At 34.8% G+C, this 14,196-nt stretch overlaps 1 pseudogene; it reads left to right on the forward strand.

The window, feature by feature from the left end:
• Positions 1-2,224: 2,224 nt before the first annotated feature.
• The window catches only part of LOC144241424 (forkhead box protein K2-like), a 93,557-nt pseudogene continuing 81,585 nt past the window's right edge, over positions 2,225-14,196 (forward strand).

The raw sequence follows: 14,196 nt of genomic DNA on the forward strand, positions 1-14,196 counted from the left end.
GAAAGAGTTCTTGACAGCTTCTGATAATGTCAATGAAAATCAACAGGGGAGAGTCTAGAATAATCACTTCGTTGGCATTCTAAAAATGCCAATGTTGTAGGAGTCAATGAAACATTAGCCAAACAGAGACAAATCTATGCTTAAGGATTTACCTTCAATTACTGGAAAGAATCTTTATTCCCCAATTTCATTTTCAAATAGAATGAAAATAAAATACCAGGAAAAGCCCATGAACCCTAAAACAAATAAAATTTAACTTTCCACAAGGAAATGTTGAATTTAAATGTTAAATTTAAATTTTAATTGTTATACACACCTTCTGGCAATTTTTGAATCAGACACACTTTATAGAAGTTGCAATTTTGGAAGTTAGACTTTAGGACCTGCTCCCAATATAAATTGGGAAGTGCACTACTTCTACACACACACAGCCCACTAACTATCACATCACCCTATTTTATTTTTTATAGCATGTATCACTATTTAAAATAAATGTTTGGGGCACCTGGGTGGCTCAGTTAGTTAAGCATCTGACTTCAATTCAGGTCATGATCTCATGACTCATGAGTTCAAGCTTTGCGTCAGGCTCTGTGCTGACAGGAGCCTGGAGCCTGCTTCAGATTCTGTGTTTCTCTCTCTCCCTGCCCCTCCCCCACTCACGCTCTGTCTCTCTCTCTCAAAAATAAACATTAAACTTTTTGTAAATAAATGTTTATTGAATAGGTGGGAGGAGTTACTTATTTTGGAATTATTCATTGTAAAAATACTTAATTACCTATTTCTAAATCATAGAACTTATTTAGCAGGTGATAGCTGTAATTTCAGGATGCATAAAATCTTTTTATTCTTTTTATCTCACTGTACTGCAAATATAAACTGCATTGTGTGATAAAAGCTGATTGTATCAGTCATGTGTTTTGATAAAGCCATCATGAATTACTAATTTTTAAGAAAACTTGTTAAAAGCCATACGTGCCCATTGTTGCAAGCAAGATTGTACTGAGAGGCCTCAGGAACTCCTCAAGTTAGTCACTTTTGAATCTGAGCTCCCACAAAATATTCCATGTACTCTACTAAACACTGTACATGCCACATCTCAGGTAATCCTCACAAAAACTTCTGTTTTAGGTGCCATTACTTAGCCCATTTAACTCATGAGGAAGTTAAGCTCAGGAATATTAAACAGCTTTGCAAGGTGACATGACTAGTGGGTGATCAAACTATAATTTGTGATCCCAACCTTGCATTTGATCATTATCTTATATGGCATCTCAATAAAAGCTCCTTCCTTTTTCAAAAACTTACTGTTGTCCTAACCTCACCAGATACCACCGATACCAGGAGAGAGGCCACACAAATCATGGTCCTCTTCCCTTCCCCTAAGAGAGACATGTTTAAATAATGTAAAAATATTTTTTTCCCTGTAGGCTCACTCTCCTTCTTGAAATATGGGGTTTTATACCATGTTTAAGAACCTCAAAGACTTACCTAAGTTCCTGGGCCTCTTTCACAAACCCTTCTCTCTGCCCCAGCCCTGTGTCCTATGGCAGTTCTCAACTAGAATGACTGCACCCTTCTCTCCCTCAAAGACATAATTTTATGTCTTTTCTCCTCAATTCTCCTCAAGACTGTCCCAGTGAAATGATTCTTTTTTTTAAAAAAGTTTATTTATTTATTATGAGAGAGAGATAGTGTGAGTGGGAAAGGAACAGAGAGAGAGAAAGAGAATCCCAAGCAGGCTCTGCACTGTCAGCACAGAGCCGGATGCGGGGCTTGAACTCAGGAAACCATGAGATCATGTCCTGAGCCAAAACCAAGAGTCAGATGCTTAACTGACTGAGCCACCCAGCCTCCCCTTTAGAGAAGTGATATTTGAATGGCCTTAGCTCAACTTGAGGCCAAAAATGGTTTGCTTATCACTACTGAGGGCGCTGCCAAGCTCTGAGGCTACTGAGGTTGAGTGTGTCTTTGTTTCTCTCCCTTGATTCAGTTGGCATTTGTCCTCTCTACCTTATTAAATTGGAATCCCTGAAAGTAAAAGTTCCTCAGTAAGTGTGTTCCCAGCAGTTATCAGTTGAGTCCACACTGAAATTTGACAACTGATTATATCATTCTGCTAAAAAGGAAAACTCTGTTGAGAGGGTCACCAAATCCCTTCCCGCTTTGAGCATTTGCCTTTACTGGCTGCTTACACCCTTGCGCCACCTTCAAAACCAGGAAGCACATGGTGTTTCCCGTCCTTCTTGCTACCTTTCAGGAAATGCCTGGCTTTGCGTCATCTGGGATGCACTGGCTGGAAATGCCAGAACAAGAGATGGAAGAGGAGCTGACACCAAATCCAGACAGTGGAGAGATTTTGGCCTGGTCAAGTGTCTGACTTTCTCTACTTCCTTCCTGCTGTTCCTCCTTGAAGTCATGTCTACAAATTAATAGTGACCTTGTATACACCAATATAAATTTTACCAGTCCATTTAGATATGAGGTTTAATATTAAATGGTAGGGGGGCTGGTTGGCTCAGTTGGTTAAGCGTCCACCTCTTGATATCAGCTCAGGTCATGATCCCAGGGTCGTGGGATCAAGCTATGCATTGGAGTCTATGCTGACAGCATGGAGCCTGCTTGGGATTCTCTTTCCCTGTCTGCCTCTGCCCCTCACTCATTCACTTGCACTCTCTCTCAAAATAAATAAACTTAAAAAAATATATTAAATGGTATTAAATACTTCCACTTAAAATATTCATCCCTTCTTAAAATTCTTTAATTTTAAATCATTACTATCCTCCTAAAATAATGAATTATTTTATAACTAGCAGGAAGATCATTTCTATTTTTCTATTAGAAAAGAGCACAAAAATTCCTACTCACTTTAATCCTATATCCATTAACAACAACAACAACAAAAAACTATTCACAGAAAAATATTTAGAGCCATAGAGGAAAGAGCAAAATAGCTAACATTAAAGTAAAACAGCTGATACTTAATTACATTTATTATTGTGTAATTTAGACCCTCCAAGAAGCAGATGCCAGGGCAGGATTAGATGGAAAAAGAGATCTGCTGAGGGAAACACATGCGAAGGCTGAGGGGGCAGAGGAGCTGGTGAGAATGAATCTCTAGACTATGCTGCAGTTTCTACATCTCTTCTTTGAAGCTGAATGGACTTGTCTGAGTGTTGATAACTTTTTCTTATTATTTCTTTTATTTTTGATTGATCAAAAAATAGATAGTTAGCCATAAAAATTAGTAATATCTAACACTAACACATGAATTTGTTTTTATAGTAATTTCAAAACTAACATTAGCACTCAGAAAACTATAGAATGAAAGCAGCTTTGAGTACCTGGGACCCTTCAGGTCATCAGATCCAGCTTTTCACCCACAGATGGGTGTTCAACTCTTCTCAGAACATTATCTTTGTCAGGGAAATAGCTTTATCACAAAGCAATCTAGTTTATTACTAGTGAACTTTAATTATTAAAAAGTTCTTCTTTTCATTTATTTTTATGTAGCCTTTCAGAATATCTTTCTATAACCTTCCCCCTAGAGCTTTAAGAAGATATACTAGAAGAAAGTTGCTGGGAATTCTTCCTTCTATGGCCTGGGATAATGAATACTAGTTCATCTTACATTTCTTCTAGAATATTGTTTCCATAATCATAAACACTTCAGTCACCCTCCTCCAGAGGTGCCATTAATTTTTCAATATCCTTCCAAATACATGGCAGTCAGAACTTGATTGTCAGTCAAATGAAGTGATTAATGTTAAAGACCGTAGGATGATCAGGTCTCTGTATTTTTTTAATGAATTAGATTTGGGGCATCATATGTCCCAGAACTGTTTCATGTTTAATTTGTACTTAGTGAAAACTTCTGAACTATAGAACTATAAAATTAAGTCCAGATAGAACTTCAAAGATGATATTATTCCAGCACCCTCTTTCTCAGATAAGGAAATTAAGAATCTAAAAATTTTGTGGCAAGTCACACAGTGTAGTTTGTGGCAGAGTCAAGCTTAAATTTTAAAAGTCTTAATGCAATGCTTCATTAAAAAAAAATTTCTTACAGAATGCTTCCCATCATCCACTTAAATAGTCTCTTAAGCTCAATGCAAAACTTTACATTTATTCTTTTGCATGTGACATTTATGGCTTTTGGATTCTGTGAAATCTCATCATTGGAACTTTTTTAAGATTAAGTTAAGAAAACTGGAGAGTGATCTTAGTGAAAATCCCTGAATTATTGTATTAAAATGGATTTCTGCAATTTAGTCCCACTCACCTCTTGAAGGCAGTCCGTATATACCAACTGATCTTCCTAGGCCAGTTCTTTTGCCTTGACCATTTCTTGATCTTACAGGAAAACCCCTGATCTGTTAACACTTCTCACCCACTTATTAAACACCAACCATCCTTTCCTCGCCAAAGGCATATGTGCCACTTTTGGAAGGATTGCATCTGTTAACCTCTAAATCCTTAAGTATTATCCATAAAGTTGGGATCTCAGCCTATATTCAGACACCTTGTCCTAGTAGTGACTGGCCATGCCATTTTACTTGTACATTCTACCTTTCCAGAGGGCTGAGCCTCAACACCTCCCAGTAGAGCTCAGAGTTTGGCATCACCATTTCACCTGTTTATCTCTAACTGTTCATGTCTGTCTACATTTTTCAATTATTTGTAGCATGTCTACTATATGTAAAATATATATTAGCTGTCACCTTATTCACTCAGCACCTGTTTTGACTATTTAAACCTATTGTGAAAGCCTGCCAATTTCTGCCAATTAATAGGCAAGCATACATTAAATAAAAAAAAAAAACCAATGTTCTGAAGATAAGGGTAGAGTGTATACATCTTAAATGTACAAATTATAGATCTGCATTTAATTACAAGTATTGATTTGCAAAGTATTTAATGGTACTCTTGCTATAGTTTCTTGATCTAAGGTACTAACTGGAACCTCCTTATGATAACAGAGCTTATATATTAAGCCATCATTACATAGGTCTTGCTTTCTAACTCAGTAATTTCATTTTACTTTCTGTATGTTTCTGGTTGTTGGTTGTAGTTTCTGTTCCTCTTTATATTCTTGGCCCATAACCAAAAATAATATGGAGATTAAATCATCCCCCATATTGTGACAATCATGGTCAAGGAAAAAAAAAAAAAAAAGACCTAGACAGCATGCCCTGTTGCTACAGATCCTTTTTCTTACCTGTTTATTAAGGATTAAGAGGGGACAAAGCTTTGAAAGAAGAGCAAATCATCTAAAGATTTCCATTACTTCCTGGTAGCCACAATGAACCATCGTAAGCTGAAATCTTATGAACTTCTTAAGATCTTTTACTTTCACTTATCTACTCATCCATCTACCCATCCGCAAACAAGCAAAAATATTTTTCACAGGTCTGCATGGTAGGCTCAGCAGGTTGATCTAGTTAATTTAAGGAAATTTCAGTATGTTAGAACTTTTGAATGGTCTGAAATTTAGCATAAATCACATGAGAATGAATGTATGAGAGTTTTATGCTTAGTTTCAGAAAAGGAGGTTCCTATGAAACGTTTGAATTACTGGAACCTGATGTAGGAATCTCAGCTCAACACATCCTGTACTTGGTGGACATTGTCTGCTATACCCTGATATGCCTTTATATGCCTCGTATGATTTCTCATCTTGACTTAGCTTATCCTACAGATAGAAACTTTGTTACTCCACATTAGTGCTCCTCGGGAACTACGAAAAAGTGTTTAACCAGTCTAGAGGAAGTCAAACATACCAAACACAGGAACTACAGAGGCAATTCCCATAGACTAATTCTGAAATCATGAATCTATGTAATTATTTACTCTTTACAACAACTCAAGGTAGTCTAGTATAGATAGGGCAAAGAGCTAGGCTGTCTGCATTCAAATCCAGGTTGTATAATCATGTACAAGTTTCTTAACGTTGCTCTGTCTCAGTTTCTGTAACTATAAAACAAGGATGAAATAATAACTAACTAGCAAGGGGAGTAATAAGTGAACACATGTAGAAGACTTGAATAACACATGATAAATGCTGTAAGTATGTTATTAATATAACTTAACCTCAATTTTCTAATGGTAAAAATAACATAGACACACTCTATTCTGTTTAAACTCCACAGCTTGTGAATCCTGAACAGTAATACTGAAATACTATCCATGTGTCTTTGGTTTACAATTCCTTGATCTATCTCTGCCCAGACCGTATTCAATGTGACAAAGTGAAGGATTTTCTCCCACTGGTGAAACTCTGCCATCAGGCCAGTGAAGGCATGAAATGACTGAAAACTGCTGTTCCATGAACACAATGTTTATTATTATTTGCTAACTTGTTGGTATATAAATGTCTCCTCTTTCATGGTCAAATTTTCAACATCAGTGTTAAATGGGAAACTGAGGCAATCATATAAGTTTGGCAGAATAGTGAGGGGCAGATGAGAGAGGTGAGATTATGGTGTTAATTAGCCTATTAATTCTTTCAATATCTTCCTTCACTTGAGCATTGAGGCCATCCTGGAAAGACTTAAACAAACATACTCATAATAGCAATTAAAAGAAAACATTTTAAACATGTTGGACCAAACTAAAAATCTAAAAACAAACAAAATCCCAACCGTTACCTTAAACCTGCACTATATTTCATCCTTCAGGATACCAAGTGTTAAACATATTTAAAGCAGAGAGCTCACAAGAAGTACAATGGAAAAGAAACAGCTGGTAAGCAGCTGCATAGTAATACCATAGGCCAGTTTTCATTAAACTGAAAAATAGCGCATTCAATTAGAGCCTATAAGCTCAACTTCATAACCCTGGTTATTTCATGGCTAAATAGGAAGTTTCTCCTATGTTTTATTCCCTTCATATACTGGCCCAAACCTGCATCCCTAGGTTAAAGGCACAAAAAAAAAGATACAAATTTCAGTCACATTATCTGCTTTCTATATCTAAAATTCAAAAACTCTCATTCATTCCAAGTAATTATGCACAGCATGCCATGAGAGAGAGTTTTTTGTTCAAGGAAACCGAAAGACAGCACGTTGATGATAACTTGTATTTACATGACACTTACATTGGTAAGAGTTCCAAGCAAATACATGTGTGGCAAAGGTCAAAGCCACCAGTCCAACAGGGGCTTCTTTTCTATTTCAAGTCATCCCTGTAAGGTAGGGTTTCCTTTTCTGTTTCAGTTTAGACATTATCAGAAAAGTCAAACCACAAGAGAATGAGGAAAATTGTGATAAAATGTGGTAGACATTTCTGTCATCCATGTCCCACACAACCCTTTGCTGAAGTCTGTTTCAGCTTCTCTAAGATTTGTCTTTATTATGTGACATAATTAGAAGCTTTTATTGCTTAAAAATAAAGCACACTTGATAAAGCTCAGCTTGATGCTTAAAGATCCATATAAATCATTAGCATGATACAAAAACCTGCTAATGACAATTCTTTAAAATCCTGAAAGTGCCAAATAGAGTAGGAAGTTTGAACCCATTCTTGTTTCTTTCTGAGGAGAAGGGATAGTAATCATCTCAGAACATTAATTTATAGAAAACTATTAATTAATGGCCAACTTTTGCTAGGCACTTTGAGGAATAAATCTCACAATTCAAGATGTCCTTAAGATACGGTAGATACCATTTGTGTAACCAAAATAGAAGGTTATAGCCCTATGTGAGTTTACCAAAAAGGAAATTTTGATTCTGTGGTGAGAGAGATCAATTATATCCCCAGCCTAGAAGGGCAGTCGTTATTCAACAGACAGAGATGTAGAAGGGAACTGGAAAAAAAAAAAAACTTTCAAGGAGGATGGAATGACAATAAGATCATGAAATAAATAAATAATTTTAAAAATTTTAATGGCATATAACAGGAGCAGTGAGTTACGCAATGTTATGTGTCAATTATATCTCTGCAATGCTCACAAAGGCAGAAAGTATGTTTGTTTACATGACCAGAAATAAGCATTGTGCTTAAAAGAGAGTAAGTGTTCAATAAGTGTTACCTCCCATGATTATCATGAATGTTTTGGTGAGACTAGAAAGGTAGTTAGACACAGACCACCAAGGCCTAAAGGAGTTAGGGTATATATAATGAGAAACGGAAAGACATTGTTAAGTTTTGTGATCAGAACACTGCTCAAGTTAATCTAGTAAATAAATTGTAAGGAGACTAGAGGTAGGACTATCCTTGAGGAAGCCAGTGAAACCCTAAATTAGATCAGTACCTGTGAGCATGGACAGAGAAGAAAGGTAGGAAAGATTAGATAGCTTGGAGGACTCAGGAGCAAACCATAAGAAACTCATAGAATATTCTCTGTCTCTTCATAAAAACAAAGGGCTAGATTCAGAAATGACTCTTGAGTGCAACATTAAACTGACCACTGGGATAAGGAAACAAACTCTAGGGCTTGACAATCCTTAAGATATAAATTCCAGATAAATTAGACATTTGCTGATAGGAAATTTCCATCTTAACCAAGAAAACATCAGGAAAACAAATTATTTTATGACTTAAATCTAAATCTAAATCCTAAGGGAGACATTTATTTAATAAAGTAGTTAAGAATGTTGACGGGATAACCAAACTGCCAGGGTTTGATCCCAGCCCCAATCACTTTCTAACTATGTAGCAAGTTACTTAACTACTGCACCTCAGTTTTCTGTATTTGTAACATACTTGTGCCTACTGGAATCTAATTAATACCAGTATCTATTTCAAAAAGTATTTGTTAAGAGTAATGACTGAATGCACCTTAAACACACAGGACCCTGCATGGTATATAATTAGCCACTGATAAATGTTAGTTATCTTAATACTGAGCTATTCCTATTTGATCTGGGCTGAGATTTATAGGTGGCATATGAATTAATCCCAAATGCTATGCCACTTCCCTATAACTTGCAAGGGTTGATCCACACCCCATGATGTACCACTACCCTAATAAGACTAATTAAATTTCCATTTCTCCTCACTCACCACATACCAAACATACAAAGCTTGATAATTTTGCATACAATTTGAAATATTACTCTTCCTTTCATGCATCATGCTTATCCGCAACAAATAGTTGAAGGGTAGCAGGGACCCAGTATTAGAGCAAATGACTAATAACAAACGTATTAAAACAAATTCTTTATGTGGGTCTAATGATATCAAATACTTTCAATTCTTCTATGATTCATAAAGTGACATTTTCAAATTTGTATTACAGAAACAAAATCTATACCAGAAGTTCATTCTGTGTAAGAATTTATTATTTTTTTAATTTTTGAGAGGAAGGAAGGGCAGAGAGAGAGGGGAAGAGAGAGAATCCCAAACAGGCTCTTCACTGTCAGCACAGAGCCTGATATGGGTTCAAACCCACAAACTGTGAGATCATAACCTGAGCCAACATCAAGAGTTGGACACTCCACTGACTGAGACACCCAGGCGCCCTTCTGTATAGGAATTTAAAAGAAAATGAACCAGCTTTGTGTTACCTTCTTGGATAATGATTTAAAATAATACAAATTGTTCTGCTAGTTTATCATCACACAGTAGAATGATACTCCATAACCACTGTATAAAAATATGAAATGTAGATGATTTCATACATAGTGAAATAGTAAACTATTTATAAGCACATAATTACTATATAAATATAAAATGCATATTAATTCAAGTATTTCATATTATCATTCTAATACACAAACTTTCCTTTGCTTGTTATGTGCCTTTTCAAGCCTTCAGTGATTAATTGCTTTTTAATGATGGACTAGTCATGCCAAACAATTTGCTAGATTGAAACTCTTCCTTGGATCAATACAGCATCTGCTGAGTTTTTAACTACCCTGAATTATTAATTTAGTGTCATTATGGACATGCTAAATAAATTAATTCCTTCACCCACTATTGGCTGTAAGTTCAGTACATTAGAAATCCCTATTTCTTAATATTTGAAAAAATTAAGAAAGAATGAGCTACAAATTTTAAAAATAGCATTCACAAGGCTTAAGAATGAATTATTGCAAGCAACCACAGCTCTAATTTCTAGCAACTACTTTATTCCTTAAATATTCTCCTTTAAAGCAAATATATTTCACCTTGTACCACACTGATCAGGAAGTGATAACCATGAATACCTAAAGAAATCCACTGGAAGTCAAGTTGACCTTCTCAGAAAATATACTTGTCATGTGCATAATTGTTCTGAAAGTCAAACAAAAAGCCCATTCATGACTATTTTATAAAATCACATCTGTCTAGATAAAGCAAGCCATGTTTTTATGTCAATCCATAATACTAAGAAACATGATTAAAGGATCACATCTGTTATCCTCTTATTCTTCTCCTTTATCAGCAAATGAAACGTAAATATAAAAAAAGCAAATTGATCTTTAACCAAAGGAGAAGGGAAAATACTCTACCTTGTGCTTATCAATACTGACAAACATACTGCCAAGCTCTAGACTCAAGAGACTAACAATTGCCTACAGACTAAGGGACAGTAACAACTTCAAATGCCTCCTGACAGAGCTTCCCAGATGCAATTTATCTTATTACTTCCGAAACAGGGTGCATATGTCAGGTTTGCAGTGTTAGTTCGACCCCTCTTGTTCAATGAAGGGAATAAGAAGAAAGCACTAGAAGTTCTGGCCAAGAACTCAAGCTTGCAGTTAGAATGTCCTTAAATTCAACTCCCAGCTAACTGAATTGGGGTAGCTACTTCTCTAAACCTCAGTTCTTTTATCTATAAAACAGATACATGTAAAGGAGTTAGCACGTATCCTGGTACAATGTAAGTCTTCAATAAATAGTAGACAGTAAGATGATGATTGCAAGTGATTTTCCCCAAATATAAAGAGAAGAATAGCCATATTGGTTGCACAGAGTCAAGATGGCAAATTCATTCAGCAGGAAAGGCATGAATGATGAGAATATTTGAATGAATGGATAAAGGCCTTGTATTATCTGCTTTCAGTTAATCATTAGCGACAACACTAGAGAAGTAAGTGAGGCCAGGATTCAGCTTTTAGGAACAGAGAATAAGACCTAATGTTATTGAGTGGCCAATAATTTTTTGTAACCAAGGAAGTAAATGATCAAAATAATTCTAGCCATCGGTGTGGAGGATGACAGAGATGAAGAAGGGCTTGAAGCCTAGAGCTCAGTCAGAAATCAATTGTAATAATTCAAGCAAGAGGAGGTTAGGACCTGAACTAAGGCAATGTAAGGAATTTAGTAAAACATAAGGCATGCAACTCCAACACTAAAACTGTTATTAGATTCTGGATTCTTAGCCTCAAGCCTGTGAGGATGCTTGGTCTGTTTTATATGGAGAAGGGAAAAAACACTGTTCATAGTGAAGTTCATTTTAGCTAGAGTGATCCTAAAAAATTCCCCAAAATTAACTAAGTATGCAATTAATTTAAGTCTAGTACTCAATTACTGTTTTTAATAATATGAATAAATATTATAGTTTAGCTATAGTTATATACTCTGTAAAATGAGAATAATAGTGGAAACTATTTTATTGTGTTTTGTAAGGATTAAGTAGATTAATATATGTAGGATGTCAATGTCTGACACATATTAAGTGGTTTATTTAGCAATAGTACTAGTGATAACATTGTTGTCCAGAATATAATGAACCAGATAGCCTATATCTTTAAAATTTTTTTCTAATGCTTATTTATTTGAGAAAGAGAGAAAGAGTGCAAGCAGGGGAAAGTCAGAGAGAGAAGGAGACATAGAGCCCAAAGCAGGCTCCAGGCTCTGAGTAGTCAGCACAGAGCCTGATGCGAGGCTTGAACTCAAGAATCACAAGGTCATGACCTGAGCTGAAGTAGGACGTTTAACCTACTGAGCCACCCAGGTGCTCCCAGATAAGTCCATATCTTAAAGAGGAAAAAAACTCAACAAGTTACCATGGATTTTTATCTTAGCACTGCATTCAAATCTTTACTGTCTTTTATTTGACGTATATAATTCTTAGAAGGCTTTAGCAAAACCTTACAGTTGAGTGAAATTAACAGACAAAAGAATGTTAAAAATGAAAATTAATGGACACTGAGGAACAAAATAGGAAAGCTAAAAGCAAATGCCCTAGGAAAAGAAAGCTAATGCATATTAAGGCTAGTTGCTTAACATAGTAATTCATTTAATCCTCAAATTGTTTATTGTCAAATTTATCACAGAGGAGGTATTGAGCAGCAAATCAGACAAAGCAAAAAGCTGAATTTGGGAGATAAAAGACAAACTAGAGAAATTCTTCTAGAACCCAGACCACAAGGGTAAAAAGATAAATATATATATATTTTTATATTTATATGTTCATATCTATATCTATATCTGTATCTATATGTGATCATATATATACATGAGGCCAGATGCAAGGAAACAATTAATGGATAATAGGAATTCTACAATGAGAGCAAGATAAGAATCAATATTCAAAGAAATAATAGGGAAAATATTTTCTGATGTGACAAGGGTTTAGTCTAAAAAATGATAGCATTGTATTTTAGATGGATTTATTGAAAACAGGTGGATTTATATGAATCCATAAATAACCAATATTTTCCAGAAGCTTAAGTTTTAGTAGTATGCATGGGCCTGGGCTACTATACTAACGTGGACAAGAGACCACTGAGCCAGTGTGCTACACTCTTGACATGTTCAAAACATCTCAAGTTCATCTTAGAGTGAGTCAGAATAATAAAATATGTGTGTGTTTGTGTGGTATGCATATCTAAAAAATATTTTTAAGGAAAACTACAAATCAATATCTTCATGAATGCAGTTGCAAATATTCATAATAGAAGGTTACCAAATTGAATGGAACATTATATAAAAAGGATAATTCGTCATGACTCAACAGTTTATTGCAGGATTTCAAGGTTGAATAACATTTAAAAAATCAATACATGTAATTCAACACATAAACAGAATAAAGAAGAAAAATCCCATGATCATCTCAATCGGTATAAAGCCTAACATTGTTTCATGATAAAAACTCTTGGCAAATTGGGAAGAAACTAGAAAGAAACTTCCTCAACTTAACAAAGGGCATTTATAAAACTCCTACAGCTAACATAATCATTAATATTGAAATATTAAATGCCCCTCCCACCCCAGTACATAACTGAGAACAGGAAATGATGTCTGCTTTCACCATTTTTATTCAATGTTGTACTAGAGGTCCAAACCAGATCAATAAGAAAAGAATAAGAAATAAAAGGAATGCCTATTGTAAAGGGAGAAGTAAAATTAAAATGACTTTGTTCACAGATGACATGACCATGAACACAGAAAATCCTAAGGAATCTACAAATAACCGACTAGAATTAGTAAATGCATTTATTAAGGCAGTAAGATATAAAGTCAATATAAAAAGAAACTATAAAACACAAATTTTCAAATACCATTTATAATAACATGAAAAAACATTTAATTCTTAAAGATGAATTTAATAACATATATTCCAGACCTGTATAAGAAAAACTGTAAAAATTGCTGCATAAATTAATGAAGAATTAACTAAATGGAGACATATACTATGTTTATGGATTGAAAGACTCAATGTTGTTAAGAAGTTAATTCTTTCCTGAAAGGTATATGTATATAGTTCAATATTATCCCAGTAAATCTCATTGAGGTTTGTGATGAAAATAGACAAGCTATTTCTGAGTTTTAAACAGAAATGCTGAGGGCTTTTAAAGTAACCTAAACTAATTTTTTTAAAGAACACATTTTAAGCACTTCCTGATTTCAAGAATTATTATAAAGCTACAGTGACCAAAATAGTGCAGTTATTGGTTTAAGGAAAGACATATAGATTAGCAGAATGGAGTATGGTCCATAAATAGACTAATACATATATTGTCCGTTGATTTTTAAGAAAAGTCCCAAAGTAATTCAATAGAGAAAGAAGAAGAGTCATTTCAACAAATGGTGCTAGAGCAACAGGATATTCATATGGGAAAAGAATAAAACCTCAACTCTTTACACAATATAACTCTTTATCACAAATAACAATCTGTTTGAAATGGATTACAGAACTGACTGCAAGTGCTAAAACTATAAAATTTACAGAAGAAAGTAAAGGAGAAAAGTTTCACAATCTTTACTAGACAGAACACAAAAAGGAAAAAATAATGACTAATTACATTTCTTCAATCCCAAATAGTCTGC

The sequence above is a fragment of the Crocuta crocuta genome, unplaced genomic scaffold (genome assembly GCF_008692635.1).
Source record: "Crocuta crocuta isolate KB4526 unplaced genomic scaffold, BGI_CrCroc_1.0 scaffold25, whole genome shotgun sequence".
Taxonomy (NCBI): domain Eukaryota; kingdom Metazoa; phylum Chordata; class Mammalia; order Carnivora; family Hyaenidae; genus Crocuta; species Crocuta crocuta.